Genomic DNA, 18,825 nt, shown 5'->3' on the forward strand with positions numbered 1-18,825 from the left:
TTTATTTTGTTTCTGCCCACTTTTAATGACGTTACGATGATCTGCAAGGTAACATTACTACTTTTGTCTATGGAGTCTGGTTGCTAGCAATAACGGTATTATGGCAGTTCCCGGTTAAACAAAAGGTCTACCTCTGTACGGATTATTTCCACAGAGTTGTCAGACACTTATAATAACACACACACATATATATATATATATATATATATATAAGCTAAGCCTCATTGACAAGAACAGGCACTTTTAGTGGACATACTTTGATAGGTATACGGCAGCAATCGCTATACCCGCCATGTTTCATGGCTATTCTCATCTAATTCGATTAATTTAGTATTTATATCAAGCAAACCAGAGTTGGTGATAGTTAGAAAGACTTTTGGTGAGTTTTTTCCAGTCCAGTTTGAAATGTGATTTACGATTATGGGTTTTGTTAATGGAGTCTGGTCTGCGGTAGTGCCCATTGTTTCGATCTGAGATGCTGGTGGTACTCTCGTGCGACACCTAGTGGCAAGTTAATTTCGGACACATATATATATATAGGCTATATATAACTCTTAATGATTGAATCTCTAGCAGGGGTCTCACTTTACGTTTTATTTCGTGCTTTTACTCTGAAGGCTTAAAGTACATCAACCTCGCTGTGGCTGAAGCTGCTGGCTTGACGCATCTCTCACTCTCTCTCTCTCTCTCTCTCTCTCTCACTCTCTCTCTCTCTCTCTCCCTCTCTCTCCACTGTGTCTCTGTACCTCTCTCTACCCCGCCGTCATCCAGCGCGCTGCCGATGCCTCGTTAAACCGGGAGCCTCCGTCAGGAAGGATGAGCCGCCTGGTTACCGGAGACAGAACCACATTCTTTTTCTCATAAAAAAAAAAGAAAGAAAGAAAAAGAAAAAGACGGATTTTCTCATGAAGGTAGTTTTCTATGGAAGACAGAGTGGACGGAGAGCAACTCAGTGAGAGGACTGCATTCACAGTCTGTGCAAGTGTGTGAGTGTGACAGTCAGTGTGTGTGTGCGTGTGCGTGTGTGTGTGTGCCTCGGACTCCCCACTCAGTGATGTAAAACGTGAAGGTGGATTTTGGCATGTGGAGGAGCAGGTAGAAGGTAAGACTCGTGACACTCCGTTGGGCACTGGGCAGCTTTTTAAACCAGTCCAGTTTGGAGCTGCTGTTCAATCTGTTGCAGGGATGAATGAGAGTCTTACTGACTGTTAACTCGCAGAAATAATAAGAATTAAATAAAGAATTAAATTAAAAAAAAAAAAGATATGGACACTTGGTATCATCAGCAGACTAATAATAGCCTAGGTGTAGTCACTATCTGGGCACTGGGTGTGAGGATTTTTTGGGGAAGGATGCAAGTAATTCAGTACATAAATAAATAAATAAATAAATAAATAAATAAAAAGAAGAGAAGTGATGAGCTCCCTGTGACGTCAGCGTGGCGATGAATGGAGATAAAAAAAGCTGTGCCTCAGTTTGGGAGTGATGTAGGTGTTGAGGGAAAAGAAGATGTGGTGCATTCACTGTGTGAGTTTGGGTGGATGACGACACTTTCCCTCCCCACAGCATTGTGGGATAAAAAAAAAAGGGGGGGGGGGATCAATTAAGTGATGTTGAAATTTAGAAAGAATGTGTCCAGTTTGGCCCTGGGTGAATGGATTGTGACTGTAGCTTTTTTTTTAAATCATTGTTATCACAGCTGAGTTTGATGCAGCAAAGAGATTGCATCTGGATGACACGATGACACCAACACACTTTCACAAGGCGGATAAAAAAAACCCTCCCCGAGCTGCACAGCGGGGGGATGACACATGCACTGTATGAAGTTGGCGGCTGGTGCTCTGCTGTGAGTCAAAGTGGCCCTGCAGCAGAGGAACACAGTCCTTTTTTTGTACCCCTCACTCTCCCCCTAGAGTGGACCAGGATCTCTAAAAGCCTTGCGGGGCTGAGGTATAGTGTAGATATATCCTTTCATGCGGATGAGTGCTTGCAAAAAACCCTCACTTTACACACTTCTATCCCGAGCTTAAGTATGAGAAACAGGACTGAATTATAAATGAGTTATGGCCCAGCTGAGGGACTCTCTACTGACTCGCTCCTGCCTCTTGTCTGACTTCCGTGGGCATTAATTGAGTACGGCATGGCACACGGTAATTGTGTGCAAATTGAATCTGCTTCTTCTTATCTTTATAATGGGGAGCAAAGTTCAGGGGGGAATTGCCAGGAATGCATTTGTAAGCCACGTCTAAAAATAAGAAGGTGGCGCCAACAGTTTGGTGAGCTGTGTCAAATTATTTGTCACACTGGCCAAATTCCTACACCTCCTGCCCGTACATCTAGAATATAAAAGTAGGTTTTTGTAAGTTTTTTTTCCCCCTCCTTGTGACGAATGAATTCAGGCACAGGGACTTCTCCGTGCGTCGACTGCCGCCCCTGCTGTCTCCAAGCAAGAGGGATGCTAATGGAGGAGAGAGAGGATACAGGCGTTACCGCTGCAAGATAGAGAGGGAGAGAGAGGGAGCGTGTGTCTGCACGAGAGAGAGAGAGAGAGATAGGGAGGGAGAGAAAGTGTGTGTGTGTGTGAGGCGTTTCCATGGCAACCTGTCAGGGGTGTGTTTGGTCCCCGGAGACGGTGAGGAAGCGGAGGGGAGGAGAGAGATGAGAGGCGAGGAGAAAACTATCCCTCGTTAAGGGTGAGAGGGGGATGGGGAAAGGAGATAATGGAAGGAAGAGGGAAAGGTGGGATTGTCTTCCCCCTCCACCTCCTCCTGTTGTTTGTTTTTCTCCTTCCCCGCGCTGTCTTCTCTTGGCAGGCTTTTTTTCCTCACGCCACCTCCTCTGTTCATTCGGAAGTGAACTTGCAGGGCTCGTCACGGCCGTGTTCATGTCACACGGGAGGGTTTTCACGGTTCTTATCAAGTGCATGAAAGTGTTGGCGTGTCGTTTGAGGACATTTTAGCACTTCCTTGATGTGACTCTAGTTAGTCATAGTTACCATGACCAAAGACTCGACCTCCGCAGCCTCACTGGTCCAGTTCATCCCCTTGCGTTTATCACTCCTCTTGTTGATCAAGAGCGTTTGCACTTTAGTTTTCCCCTCAGGTGGTGCCAGTAATGTGGAGGAAGCAATGCCGGTGTTGGGTTTTCGTCTGCTGAGGCTTTAGCTCTGTTTGCTTCCTCTGATTACCTTTATGGGTGTTGTTGGACTTCCATGTTCTCAGCAGCCACTCTCTACAGCTCACTTCTGGCCACACCCACAGCAAACTCACAGCCCATCTCTGTAACATCCCTAAAAAATCCACTGGTATCCAACTGAAAGAGGAAGAGTTTAGGCATGAGCATGAAAAGCTCTTTGGATTGATGATGTGAGATATATCCTTATTGTAGGAGGGTGCCACATGGTTGCAGCAACAAGTGATAGCTGACTTGCATTTAGGATTCCTCTCACCAGACTGCAGGTATTTCGTTGGTGGTAACACCAGTGGCTGAAATTGGGGTTGATGACGATCACTTTTCAGGTTCATCCAGATTTTTCAACCACTTTTACACAAGTTAAGTACATTATGATTTAGTGAATTGAGGTAGCTCATAATTTATGTTTTTCAAAGGTTTCGTGGATTATACAGAAATAGAATTCTTACCACCAGAAATTTGATACAAATTGTATTAGCTTGTATCGGTTGTCTTTTTCATGGGGTGTAAAAGCAGGATAAGGTGACATAATTTGAGGTAGGGCTGCACAATTATAGCAATATTATCCAAATCACAATATGGCCAAGTGCGATATCCAAATCACAACAAGCTACAATCTTTTGATAAAGGTCAAATGTGTGTATAAAAACAGCTTTATAGTAAAATACTTTTTGACTTGGCCGATAAATCTTGACCCCAACAAGTTGGGGTCAAGTTTCATCATCACAATTTGAATTTAAAAAAAAAATGTCAAAGGAAATTAAAATTGTAATTGCCAAAATGATCATTCCAACTAATCGTGAATCCTATTACAGTTGCAGTATCTGTCAAAGTAATTGTAATAGGATTTTTTTGCCATATCATGCCGCCCTAATGCAAGGTGTGTTGACATATTGCTGAGGCCTACACAGCAGTAGGCTAATAGCAGTATTTTATGCCTTGAAACTTGAATGAATTAGTTAAATTAGAGAGTACACTTATTTGTATTCAGACCAATTAGAGCTATGTGTATTGTCTTGTTTTTTGGGGGGGTCTCTGTTACCCCTTATGCTATTAGTGCATGCATTTAAGTCACTGTTCTGCAATCAACTATTATAACAACAATGGAGCAACAGCTGGCTGCTGAACAGCACCATTATTAATGTAAGGACTTGGCAAATACACACACACACACACACACACACACACACACACAACTGTAATTACTTTAATAATTATCTTTTGAGTTTATTTTTCTACAGCATGATTAATGAATATAACGCTGTTCAGCAGTCACTTCTCATATCCCAGATGTTGGAGCTTTCTCCCAGCACCTGAAGTCAGCATTTGACCAACATTAAGCTTTTTTTAATAATGAAAATAAGTGTCTGCTTGGATGATAATAGAACACATTCAACTGTCTGCCACACACCCCTGTGCTTTGGAAAATGTTCTGCAGTACCGTAAAGAACATCTAATTTGTGGGACTGAAACATGCACAAACACCACTTTAGTACAGAAAGGCTGTGTTTTTCTCCCAGGCTTCAACAAACGTGTGGAAACAATGCATTTCTTGTGCTTTGCGGTGTATTGTATTCAGATTCAGTGACATTAATTGGGGGTATCTCATTAATTCAGGTCCTTTCTTGCCGGGTCCTTGTGTGGGTTGTGGTAACTAGGCCTTTGGGTCTTCAGGTTTTAAAGCAGAAAAAGATCCACCACCTTAGCAGAAAGCCTTTCTCTCTTCAGCAGCGAAGAAACCAACAGTGACAAAAGGCTGGAAGATAGGCAGAAAAATGCTGAGCACATCGGACGAAAAGCTTCACTGTCATTACAAAAGATGTTCTCTGCAGAAACGTGATCACCTCCAAAGAGTCACATTGACAAAGCTTTTGAGCACTAAGAATTGGCCCCAGTGATGAAAAAAAAGAAATAAAAAAAAGATGTATTTTCCCTAAAAGGATTCAATCATAGTAAAAAAAAATAATAAAAGCTATGCAGGATACACAGATCTCAGCTCTTAAGAAAACCTGTAAAGAGGAGGACTTTTAGGTAGCTCGTGGGTCTCTTAAGCAAAAAAGGACATGGCTGCAACAAGTGGAAAGAGAAAAGTTCTCCAAACGCTGAATTACAAAGATGATCTTTAGCTGGAGCTGCTTTTCAGGACGTTAAAAGTGTATCCTCAAAGAAAGAGTATCCTCAAAATAGTCCCAGAAACAGGGTGCGTCTTTCTGAATGCAGGTGCTCTGCCAAAACAGCTAAAAAGCTAAAATAAGTTAAAATAATAACTAAAAAAATTCTACAAATCATAACATAATCCCCTCACAGTCAAATTATGTGAATAAAATGAGTTGTAACTTCATTGAACCCAACCGTTGTGTAAAGAGGTGGTGGCAGGGTTGAAATTAAGATCATACATACAGCACCCACAGCCAACATCACAGAGCAGCAAAAAATAGAACCGACACACATGCATCACCACGGGATAAAAAAGACACCATACAGACGGTATAGCAGCCAGTATGCCGGCTCTCTTATCTCCCTGCTCTTGTTCTGAATACAGATTTGGCTGAACTAACAGGATAGTGAAGGCTCTCTCCAGATGTAGCCACGCAACACATTAGCAATGCAGCGAGCTATGGAGCGCTCGGTTGTTATTGGAGACAAATTTTTAGTTTGACAGGGAAGACAAGGCTAGTCTGTGGGGCCCTTTTGCTGGAGTGTGATTAGCATTGCAGATGCTGGTTTCTGTAGGCGTCACTTTCAACAAACTCAAGGTTCCCCTGTCTCCAGTGCATGATTAAAATGTAACAGTCGTGCGTGGGAAATTCACAAGAGCTGCAGTGCTCAACAGCCTATTTTTTGCTCAGGTGTGTTGCACCTCCTCCTGCACACGCTCTCTTGCTCTGCCTCTGGAACATAAATACACACAAGGGCTCGAGCCGCACGGGTGTTTTCAGCAGCGGAGCCGAAAATCGTCCTCAAAGCCGCCGACGGCTGTTGTTTTCCGGGAGACGTTTGCAATCAAAAAATGAACGCGCGAACGTGAAGGAAGACGTTGCTGGAAATAAGTCAGATGATTTTCCTGGTGAAACAAAGAGACAGAGGAATTATTTTTGGCAGCGTGGAAACAGGAACACTGCTGGAATCTTTACCAAAAAAAAACCCATAAACCTAACCGTAGTTCTAATAATAAACAGAACAATAATCATAATAATAAACACACCCATCGCCATAATAATCATAACAATAATACCATATTCGTGGTTATGTAATCCAGCTGAAACATTAAAATCAATTGAGGATGCAGTCCTCCCACAGACAACCAGCATGATATTGATCAATTTTAAAATAAATATGTGATCAATCAAACTGCATCGTATCCATTATTGTAGACAACAGTCAGAAGCTGATTCCTAACGCCGGCCTGTAGCATCGGGGCCATTCATCACAGAATCAATACACTGTATTGGTATAACCTCCTGTATATGCACACACACACACACACACACATTACTCTTACACACATGCAGGGACACCACTGAACACGGATCCACTGCAGTTACACTCTGCATTAACAGCTAATAAGGTTATTTGTTTCTTTAATGTAAGAGCGTAGACCCTGTGCATTCGTGTTTTAGGCTCGCAGCGCGGCACACACTAAAGGAAACAGTTCCTGGTTGCGCTGCCGACTGACTGAAAACACCTCTGAGGTGCTAAAAGTCAAAATGTTTCTAAGTGCCTGTCAATCTTGCTGCTATATATAAAGACGCTCAGCTCTCAGCAATGTCAAGAGCACATAATAGCACACATCCTTCCCATTGAGAAATGAGAAAACGAAGCAACAGGCAGGTCTCTGGAGGACACACTCCTGTAAGAGACGCCAGCGAAATGGGAAAAAGGCTGTGAGCACATTGGCGTTCTTCAGGGTTAGAGTGGGCTTCCCTTCCTGTGGCGTTCTCACCGGAGGGAGGTTGACGTTAGCTGTTACTCAGAAGGCCGTAGATTATTTAAGAGCACAGTCTGTGAAGAGAGCTGGGTGTCCCTTTTTTTTAAGCACTACATTCATTACCCCCGGTGGTGAAGTTTAAAGAAGATATTTTTTTCTCCCCTCTGAGTTTCATTTTCTTCCTTTTTTTAATTCAGGTTCTGTCAGCCAGCGTTAGCATGAGGAGTCCTAGCATTGCAGTGTGTTTCTCCTGGGCGGCTAATAAATGGCCCCAAATTTACCCTTTTCACATCCTAAAAAAAAGCCTTTGTTTTTGCTGGACTGCTATAATTATACAATACAATATCCCAGCTTTATAGTTGTAGTTTATTTAGCATTATCCTCAAAGCTACATTAGCTTCGTGGTGGCCTGCTGGTTGCGTTACGTAAACTTGCTAGCTGCTAATAGATAGCGGCAAAGTAGTATCGACTCATAGCTGTGACGTAGTCATTTATTTCACTTTTAAACACAATTTAACACCAGATGCTTCAAAAAGTCAGTTCAACCTAATAAACATGAAAAATAACCCAACACATTTTTAGCTCTCTCTCTCTCAGATAGCATTAAAAGATGGAAACAATGTCCTGCTCACTCTGGATATTCACACACCTCTCCATTTCATCTTTAATTCTACTTTCCAATGAATGCCTGAGCTTTGGAAATTGTATTAAAAGAAATCAGAAAGAACCCTGGTTAAGAGTTGCAGACATATTTTAAAAAGTCAAACTTTTTTGGGAAAGCTAGAATAAAATGGATCGTATTCTGCATGATATTTGTGTTTGACTGGGTTTTGTGGAAGACAGAGTATTGTGGAAACAGGCAGGAGAGGAGAGGAATTACATTTGACATAAGCCAGGAGCCAGATTTGATATCAGAATGTCAGAGTACCTGCCGGCCCTCCCGCCCTCGCCCTCATCTCTTTCCATTTATTTTCAACAGTGAGGCCCGTAACCCTGCATCTGCAGGAGTTCTGCTTGCATCTGGCCCATTTTCTATCATTAGCTCCCCCGACCTCTCTCCCACTGCCCCCCCCCCATCACGGCTCCTGCAAATTTACTTTAGTCACACATACAGTACAAATGATAGAAACAAATAAGAGGGGAAATAGATTACAAATTGTGCAGGTGATAGAAATGGAAGCCCAGCGGGGGAAACTAAAACAAAAGGAGACAGAGATGAGCAGGGGAAGGGTTATAAAGACCGCACTGAATTGCATAACAGAGCGGAAATGATGCCAAAAGTCAACAGGGGGGGGGCATTTTGGAATGTCATTTAAAGTGCACGGCGTAAAATAAAGTAAACCTGATGCAGAAAATGAAAGTGAGAGTGGCAGTAGGCGGGTGAGCGCGATCTAAAAGAGATTGTGGCCCTAACAAATATCTTCTACTGTCCTTAAGTCTGAATCTCACCATCTCTCATTGTGGAGAGGCTTGTTTTTGCTTTCATGCTTTTCTTTATCGTGTACTTAAAATTTTGCAGCAGCAATGAAGATAAATCTCCATCAACAACATGGTTATTATCATGCAGCATAACATTTTGATTACTAGCAAAATCTAACTCCAGTATAAATAGATATTATACATGTTAGGCTCCCTGGCCCAAGCACAGGGTAATAGATGACACCAGTTGAAAGATAAACACATCATACTGATTTCCTGACATCATATGCGCTGTAATAAAAACAACCGCTGATTGCTTGTCATGTATGATAGAGGGAACACAGGCATTTGAGAACAAATATTGTTCCAATCTAATATAGTCAATATGGCTTCATTCACCTCTGTGACAGGATGCAGCATGGCTTCGCTGGAGTGCTCAGTAATAGCACAAATAAAAACAGTGAGCGCGGATACAAACAGCTTGTTTGCCCAGGCCGGAAAGAGAGTAGCGCTCCCAGGGAACACCTGCTATACTGTAGTAACCTCCATGTCAATACGATTGGCCCAGCGAGCTGTAGTCTTAATGCACTCACCCCCTCATCATTATAAAGCACTTCAAAGAACACAAAGGCCATTAAACCGACAGTGTAGAGCCAGGCCTGCATGATTCCAGTTGTGGAGCCTGTGGCCTCCCAGCTGTCCTGTTGTGTGGACGCCAGCGCTCCGGCTTGATCCTCTGTCTGAGAGCACACTCCTTGCCGCGGGGCCATGCGGCTGGTTGACGACCAAAGCCGCAGCTTCCCTGGCTTTTTAGGATGACAGCATCGGCGCCACATGCCCCGCAAGAGCTGGGTCCCTTCTGTGCTGCTGTCACACTGAGCATCTGAGCTAAAGAGCCTCTCAGTCAGGGTGATCACATTTTTAGTTTCTGATTTTGATATAAGCCAAGTGAGTGTGTTAGGTTTTCAGTTTAAATTCCTTTTAGTGTCTTTACACCACATATTGGTGGCATAATGCATGCTATATGCGTAGACAAAGGCTCTGAGCAGGTGTCATGAAATGTCTATAAAATACTTCTTATAGTTATTTTTTGTTGCGGTTACAATTCCAAGTGTGCTGCTCAGTAAAATCAGTGATTCTCCAAGTGGGGTCTGGGAAACATTTTCATATTTCAAGATTCATTCATTTAAATTATCATGATGAATAAAGAAAATATTAATAAAAAAGTAAATGAAAAACAAAAGTAAGGAAATACGAAGCCGAGCATCTCCAGTGTGGCTTTACTGAATTGGACCAGCGGCCAAAATGTCTAATATGTCTGCAGTGTCTTCCCAATGAGGCACTGAAGCCTGCCCAATTGCGTTTAATTTAGCCTAGTAGGTTGGTAAGTGTGTGTGTGTGTGTGTGTGTGTGTGTGTGTGTGTATGCTCTGAAATGTACTTCAAATTAGCCTCTTCTCTGGATATGTTGTGTAGGTAGTGTTGCTTGTAGCTAACTGAATTGATGTCATTTGCAATGTTTTATGGGTACATGTCTCTTGTGTTGTTATTTCCCATAAATTAGACTTCAGTGCTGCCTGACTGACTGTATCTTTACTGTTATAATGTGCATGCGCCACATGTGCAAAGGACTCCAGGCGAGAACCAGCAACAAATTGTCCTTAGCATCTGGCATTGTTTTGACTTTCCCTGCTTATGAGTAAGTGACCTAAGAGTTAATTTAACTTGGGGAGTTCTATGTAATTATGTAGGAAGATTGTCAGTGACTTTCCCCATTGAGACAAAGTCACACGAGAGGAGTTCTTGGTATGGTGTTTCCTACTGTGCCTCCCAGTGAGCGTGCCCTGTAATATTCTCTACAGTGTTTCACAGTTCAGTGCAGAGAGGAATGTGACGCACTGATGTTGGTTGTTTGCCTGAATACATCAAAGATGCTGTAGACAGCCACAGATGACTTTTCATCAATAATTTTCACTTTATCTGACTGTGCAGAAAACATATTTACAGTTTAAGACGGGCAGACAGGAGGATGACAGAGGAGCAGCTTTGGTAATTTCATTCATATTCCATTCACCTCCATTGCACTGCGGCTAAAATCTCAGCAGCAGGCATCTCAAAACTTCAACAAATTAAACTGAAACTATAACCAAGTCTTGGTTAGAGACTGCACCAGTGTTTTTAGAGAGGGGGGTAGGGGGATTTGGGTGAACTGACCCATTTAAAAGTAACTAAACACCAGGTTGAAGTGTGTCCCTGCCCTCTCTGACTCAAAGTTTCTCGGACCATCCCCAGCAGCGATGTCACGGTGTACTGACCCACACTGGAGCCTGCTTCTACATCACTGCAGCGTGGGGAGAAGTTAAAGCACTGGAAGTCAGCAAAAACTACATTTTCAGAGATTGTTAAAATGCTAAAATTGAAGTTCCAGTTGGCAAAAACCTTGTGTAAGCGTGAATCAAAATAAGAAGTAGGAATAAAGCTATCTTTAGCAGCTGAAACACCAAAGCAATAATGTTACCTGGGTAGTAGAGAATTCATTTTGTCATTCATTATTTGTAATGCCTTTTGCCATCATAAAGTAATGATTGTAAAGTTGTATGATTCTGTCACTGAGCTATGAATGCTAAAACTCAATCTTAATAAAGGAACTAACGAACACCTGAAACATTTTAAAAACTGAAATAAAAAATAGAGCTCAAAAGATTAAAATAATACCTAAAAATTAGATATTTAACTTAAAAGAAAATTTGACTTCTGTAAGCATTCACCAACAGAATAAATAAAAAGAATCAGAATTTTGCAAACAGAATGTGGCAAAATTTTACATTGAGCTAAGACGGCAGCGTGATACATACACATATGCAGTGCAGCATTAATTCAAGCTTCTGCGGATTTTGTATAATTTCTTGTTTGTGCTTGTCTGCCAAAATAAGTGCACTCGCTGTAATGCTGTAAGGCTCTCGCCGTCCAGCCGGATGAAACGCACTGAAATAAATGAAAGTGTCTGACTGTAGAAACACGCCGTAAGAGCACAAAGTGTTTCGTAAGAGCTAGATTTTTGCAGAACAAATATTTTGGAGCAGTCTCACACTTTGGAGCGAACGGAGAGCGAACGGAGAGCGAACGGAGAGCTGCAGTTGGGACAGTGACAGTTTGATGAGAGAACATCCTGAATGTGTTGCATTTCCCTAATCTTGCAAAATGTGCAAGCAGTCCTCCTCGCTGTGTTTGTCAGCTGCTTTGGGGATTAATTAGCATAGCAGTATTGGAAATGGATCCACTGCAGAAAAAAGACCGTCCCTTATTTCTCACACAGTTAGTGGGCCAGCATAGCTCTCTCTCTCTCTCTCTCTCTCTCTCTCTCTCTCTCTCTCTCTCACACACACAGAAATAGACAGATCACACCTCAGGAAACTCGGAGAGATACAGACTATAAAAGTATATGTTACTCTTAGCAATGGTGTTAATTGTGTCAAAGGAGCATATGCCACCTGGTAATAATGCATTTTGTAAAATAATACTGGGACCTCTCTTTCCACTTCCTTTGAAAATACTTTTTGTTTTAGTGAGGAAAAGTGAAATCTTTAATGTCGGCCGTAAAGGTGCAAATGTCAATGTTATGCCGGTGTTTCCAGTGAAAACACTGTAACATCATGAAAACTGTGATCACGGCGGGGATCATACATTCTGTCGTGTGTGCGACCGTGTGTCCACGGGTGTGTCTGTCTGCAGCTAATGTGGCATTCTGCAGTCCCCCGTCAGCCTCATACTTTTTGTGAACGTGTATGACTGTACGCCTCTCATGCTTGCTGTGATTCACAATTTTTTGAAAAACCCATTTTAGTGACTGCTCTGTTTTACGCTGCCAGGGGCCACTGGTGATCAACAAGTTTCAGTTTGGGATCTTGTTTCTGCTTGGGACAGGTGGTCTATTTGGTGTTGGCAGACTCTTTTGTTGACTCTATCACTTTGAAATCGACATTGTAGATCGCTGGAGGTTTGTCCATATAGCCTGTCTACCCTGTACCCCACCCACATCCCGCAGGGTCCAGTGATGTGTGGATCGCAGTCAGATCGGGTAATAAAATGAACATTCTGATGAGTAGCGGATGATTTGTGGGTGGGTGAAGTATTGTCTACCCATTAAGTGTGTCCATTTACGTACGAAGCACATCAGCGTAACTTCATTTATTATTTAAATCTCCTGTCAGAATCTAATGTTAATCAATGTTATGTGTTCTTCTACACGTCTAAAAGGTCACACACACACACACACAGTCCAGGTTCCTACAGTGAAATTATTTGGCGTAAAGCAGCCATCCTCCTGATAAATTCTGAGCTCCATCAGAGCTGTCTAAAGAAATTTATTTCAGGAACTAAAACTTTAATTCTGTTTCCTCTGGAGAGTTTTCTTGTTGATATACAGTTTTTAGTTTGGCTGCTCTAATGTCTCACGATATGTTCTGCAGTGACATTATTGCACGTGTGGAAACAACAACTGCAAACAGCCTCTATAATCATTAAAGAAAACAACCATCCATCAACGCAACCCAGAATAAAGAAATCACCTGGAAAGCTTGCGCTGCTCGACAGTATAGCCCACAGGGACCAGTAGAGGTGGAGTGAAATGTCCATGCAGGGTTCCGGTCTCTAAATCTGAGAAGGTAATTTGTTCAGGTGGGTGGCGGGTTGATGATTTATGCGTCTGTGTGAATTTGAATGACATGAGAGCTGATCCGTACGTCACTACCCTGACACACCTGGTGGAGATCTGCACACTCTGAGAGAACTCTTAGTTAGATTCTGTTTTTTCAGGTTTGACACATTTAATTATGGCCCTATAAACCTGTTAACTTTCTCAACCTCAGCACTAAAGGTGAAACCATAATGTTAACAGGTAATTATTTACAGGTGTTATATGTGTTCACTGACATTCACTGCTGGTACAGATACTGAACAGGTACTTTACTGCTCAAGAGTTATACTGCTTGGTGCAGCAATCTTCTTGCTCGTTACTATTATTGCTTTTTACACTTATCCCTATCATATATCTTTGTCTTTGCAGAAGCAATAGGCGACTTTAGGCTGTTTTTAACATTCAGGTGATTTAGCAGTTTAAGAGGTTCTTGTTACTACAAGGAGTTTTTAACTGGTTATGAAATAGTCTCAATTTGATACAGATGCCTCTATATGACCTATATAAACAAAGAAGACCATTAGCGAGAAGACTGGCTGTTTCTATATAGTTATACTTAACGCCTGTCGCCAGGTCCAGTTCCTTTATCTACTGGTAGAAACGACTATCTTAATAATACAAGGTCCAAAGTTCTGTTGAAATTACACATTTATCAATCACTGGGGGAAGGATGGGACTTCCAGAGAGTCAATTTCCTAGTTGTCTGCATTTCAGTTGTCGACCATGATGAAAATGTCTTATTCATAAAATGCTGTACTTATACTTGCACTAACGCAAATATGTTTGCTCTAAAAAATGCCAGGCTTGTCTGCTCTTCCAGACTATACGTCATTACGTGACGTGCACAAATTACATGCTATGTGCATATTTGGCAGCTCTTGTCTGTCAAATTATGTGCAGTACATGCTGCGCTTTTTTCTGCGATTCTGTTTTGCCCGTGCATGCTGTTTGAATCCAGGACAGGGGTGGCGGAGTCTGCCACTGATAGTGCCACCTACTTTATGTAGAGGTAACTAATTGGTGTAAATACATTTAATGGTTATAGCAAAATAAATGTGAGCCACAGATAGTGTCAAAAATTGTGTTTGATGTGAAAATCTTAAGTGGTAAAACCTTCAGTGTTGTCATAGTAAATATAGTGGATTTCAGAATGTATCAACGTTAATAGTTTCAACTACTGAATGCTAATGCCAACAACTCGATAAACTAAGAGGATTATTTTGGATGTTGTGGGTAACAGCCCCTTCTCTCCTCTATTTGGAGACATAGTTTGCTCAGTAACTCACCGTGGGATTCATTAGAGGAAGAATGATTGCTGGCGTATTTTACTTTAGTTTGTTCCTTCACTGAAATTTTCCCAAAGTCAGAGTTTTCACAAGAGTATTGCTTCTAATTCCACCCTCAGACATTTGCAGTGTTGCACAGTCATTACTCTGTTGTTAAGTGCATTAAGGGATTTCTACTGTGACACAGTTCTGTAATTTACCTTTTTTGTTGTACCCACTTTCCTTTAAACAGCCTTGTCTACTTTATACAGTGAGTAAGTTCTATGTTCTGATTTGTGGATAGGATCATAACAGCATTCAACTGGGTTTTACATGTTGATGTGGAACACAGCATTTAAATACAAAGACAGCATTTCATTAAAAATATCTGCAATGCATTGTGGTCTATTGAGGCTACTGTTTGTGGCTGAGCACAGAAATGAAGAAATCTGAATACTAACCTATTGCCACACACCAAATAGGACAAGGCTTGTTGAGCTACAAAAGCTTGAAGGAAATTAATTAAGCAATTTGTTGTTGATTGCTCTCTGAAAAGTAAGAATACTATTTCTGTGAGCGACTAAGTGGTTGTGATGTTTCCGGCCGTTTATCAGTTTTAATGGGTCATTAAAGAAAACGGAACTAGCCGGGTGCACTCAGGTTGCCAAGACATGTTGCTAAGTGCACTCAGCATTTCCACATGGACTGGACCTCAATCTCTGAGCTTTGGCGTATTTGGATAATAATTTGTAAAGCCACTCATCTCTGAAAAATCAATATCTCTTCTTGTGTTAGTTACATGCTTTCCATACCCAAAAAAATCTGGTTTTCTAAAAATCCTGTAAAGTATTTTGCAATAAACCAGCATGAAAATGAAAAATCAATGTTTATTTCTATTGCGCAGCTTTTTCTAATTTCTTTGTAAGTGCTTCTTACTGTAGTGGTGTGCTCATAAGGGCTCTACAAAAATGAATATAAAAGAATATTCAGTTGGTTTTGTCATAAAGATGATAATGATAATAAACTTTATTTATATAGCACCTTTAAAACATAGTTACAACGTGCTTTACAATAAAAAGCAGAACACTTTTAAAACCAAAAGAATAAAGAAAATAAACTAATATGTCATAAAACATAAATTAAATCAATGAAAAGCCGTTTTTTACAAGTGGGTTTTTAAAAATGATTTAAAAGACGAGGCAGAGTTTACAGGCTGATTATTCCACATTCTCTGAGCCCTGGCTGCAATGACTCTATTACTTTTGAGTATAAATCTGAACCTAGGATCTCAGGGAGCGGAAAGGGGCATAGGGCAATAAAAGATCTGATAAATAACTTGGGGCTAGGCCTCTCAGGGCTTTGCAGTTAATCAATAATATGTTGAAATCAATTCTAAAAGCAACAGGTAGCTGCTGAGGAAGCCAGGATCAGTGTGCTCATGTTTCTTAGTCCGAGTCAAAATCCTGGCAGCAGAGTTAAGGATAAAATGGACAACACACTCTGTGTTGGTTTGGCGTTTCCGAGAAATGAGCAGTGAAATGAATCGCTTGACTGAACAGAAAGCAGAAAGATGTCATCAGTAACCTCATCTTCCAAAATATAGAAGAGATGGTTGTTGACTTCAGGAGAGCACGGAGCGACAACTCTCAACATCGACAGCTCATCCGCAGAGATCGTCAAGAGCACTAAATTCCTTCGTAAACACCCAGCGGAGAACCTCTCCTGACCCGTCAACACCAGATTCACAGCCTAGAAAACCAACTCTACTCTCTACTTTCTGCAAAGGCTGAAAAAAGCCAGTCTCCCACCAGAGGGACCACTGAGAGCATCCAGAACAGATGCATCTTCGACTAGTTTGGAAATCGCACCAACCCCCCGATTGCAAGTCACTGTGAGAACAGCTGAGAAGAGTCCTGGATTCCCCCTTCCCTCCATCACAGACATTTACACCACACGCGGCCAGCATGTGGATGAGCCCACACACTCTTAACATAAACTCTTCGCCCTCCTGCCATCCGACAAAAGGTACTGAAGCATTTGGACCCTCGCAGCCAGACTGCGGCAGGGTTGATTCAGACAATATCAGCTGCTGCGGCGAAAACACCTCTCCTCCCATTTATTTTTAATGGTTGTGGTTAGTGCAGCGACCTGGGGCGGAGAAGTTAAATCAGATTCAACTTTTGGAGAAACGCTACCCGACGTCAAGCTGCAATGAGACCGGTCAAACGGGCTCTGTGTTGTTTTATGTAGCACCACGGTCCTTTAGGAACGTTGCTTCTTCATCTCTCTGTGTACTTCTCATGCATGGTTGAAATGATGTCTCCAGTTTAAAGTAAGACATGGCTTGTTTAGAATTTAAGTAATTGCTTTTAGTAATAAACATCTAATAGATTGTAACAACTGAATAATAAAAGCCTGAATAAAAGTTGCATACTATTAGGTATATTGCGTTCTATTGAGGCGCGCCTTGTCAGGAAAAGGGAGTTAAATGCAACACAAGTCCGTGGCCCAGCACACCTCTTCTTCTTTTAAGATCACCCGTACAGTGATCTGACTTGGGCCTAAGGAAAAAATAAAAAATAAGACAGTATTAAAAATGTATTAAGGTCCAGATTTAAAATAGTATCAGGTGATATCCATAATGTCCCTGGTAGCTGGAGCAGCTGCCACTATTTACTCTGCTCCTCTGTGTTTCATTGATAGAAAATAGATGAGGTGCTAATGGATGCATGCCACCAGTAGCTCTCCATCCTGTGTCAGACACAGGCTTTGCTACAGAGGCCCCTTTGTCCTCAGCTTCTCCGTATTGATTTTCTGGCATACGCTCGGTTTTCTTGAATGGTACAGATTCATAATGTTAGGACAGCTTAGCGACGGCACATAGACGGAGTCTGCAGAAGGATAAAAATGCATGGCTTCAATTTGCCAAAAAGGAGTCGAGCTAAATGATTTTCTGTGCTACTTTCTCAACTGGATGGTCTTTAAACTAGCTTCCCCGGGAGATTTGCTTTTTAGGATACCAGTCGTTTAGATGACTACATGAGGGAAAAACTGTTTAAACATATAATAGAAGCTCTATCCAAACCACACTTCCTTTCTGGCAGCAACAGTATGCACTCTAGTCCTTGTGCAGTGGTAGAAATCGTCCTTCTCACTTTGTCACAAGGCTTTAAAGTGGATATCAGACTGTGCATATCATTTTGGAATATTTATGCATGCGTGAGAATGTGAGTTAACCTGGGATTTCAGTGCATTTAGCGAAACATTTAACTGGTCCAAACCCGCTCCAGTCCCACAAGGCTTCACGTTTGCCAGTGTCTGGCTATGTTTGCAGGCATCCAATTATGCGGCATGTGTAAAAGGCAGGTAATATCCTGCGAAAGCATCCGGTAAGCTCACACATACACATACACACACACACACACACACACACACACACACACACACACACACACACACACACTCACACACACACACTAATTTGATGCTGTTACATTAAGTCTGTGGATCCACATTCTGGCGTAAATAAATCACAGCTTCTGTCTCAGTCACAGTGGGCCTCAGGCTTCTGTCGCAACTGTAGCTAGGAATCCACAAACAGTATACTGCAGCAGCGCTTTATTGCAGCAACAGTTTCACCTAAAGAAGACATACATTACATTCCGGAATTAAGTAATTATTGACTTTACTGCTGACCAATGCAAACCCTAATAACACTGGTGCAAGTGAAAGGATCCTGCTGAGAAACCTGATCTTATGGGAAATTAGTTTGAATTTGAAATCATGCTCGAACAATTCAATTAACAACAAATACTAATTTATCAAGCCAGAACGAGAAACATTCACAGGTTCAAACCTCTTACATGCAAGGATTTGCTGCTTTTCTCCGTTTTATAATATTATGAATTTAATACCTTTGGATATTGAACTGAAAGCAATTTGAAGACATCACACTGGTCTCTGGGGAATTCTGATGATCCAAATGATAGAATACGTACTGTGTGTTATGTGGAGTAACTAAAATGGAGGACTGCATTGTCCAAAGACTGTTCGATACAAACAAGTTCATATGATGTGTTTTCCAACCATGTCTAAAGGCAAAACTATTCAGAGCGATTCAGAATGACCTCACTCGAAGGTGGGATGAAAATAGAGAGAGGCTAATCGCAATGAATGTTTAAATATGAGGATAATGGCGCATACATTCAATCGTCCCCCGAAGGCATTCATAGTTTTGCGCTCACAAAAGATAACTGAACCCTGCTCACTTCTTACTTCTGCACAGTTGGCCAATTGCTGCAGGAAGCAGACATGATCGTCGGTTTC

The 18,825-nt window shown here is 41.7% G+C and overlaps 1 protein-coding gene across 2 annotated transcripts in view; it reads left to right on the forward strand.

The window, feature by feature from the left end:
• Window positions 1–750: 750 nt before the first annotated feature.
• lingo2b (leucine rich repeat and Ig domain containing 2b) overlaps window positions 751–18,825 on the forward strand; it is a 35,601-nt gene continuing 17,526 nt past the window's right edge. The window contains exon 1 of one of the 2 annotated variants that reach the window (XM_051390034.1): window positions 751–1,102. The gene's annotated coding sequence lies outside the window, so the exon portion shown is untranslated. The remainder of the gene's footprint in view (window positions 1,103–18,825) is intronic. The other variant, XM_051390065.1, reaches the window with a different exon arrangement.

Source organism: Dicentrarchus labrax, unplaced genomic scaffold (genome assembly GCF_905237075.1).
Source record: "Dicentrarchus labrax unplaced genomic scaffold, dlabrax2021, whole genome shotgun sequence".
In the NCBI taxonomy this organism is placed as follows: domain Eukaryota; kingdom Metazoa; phylum Chordata; class Actinopteri; family Moronidae; genus Dicentrarchus; species Dicentrarchus labrax.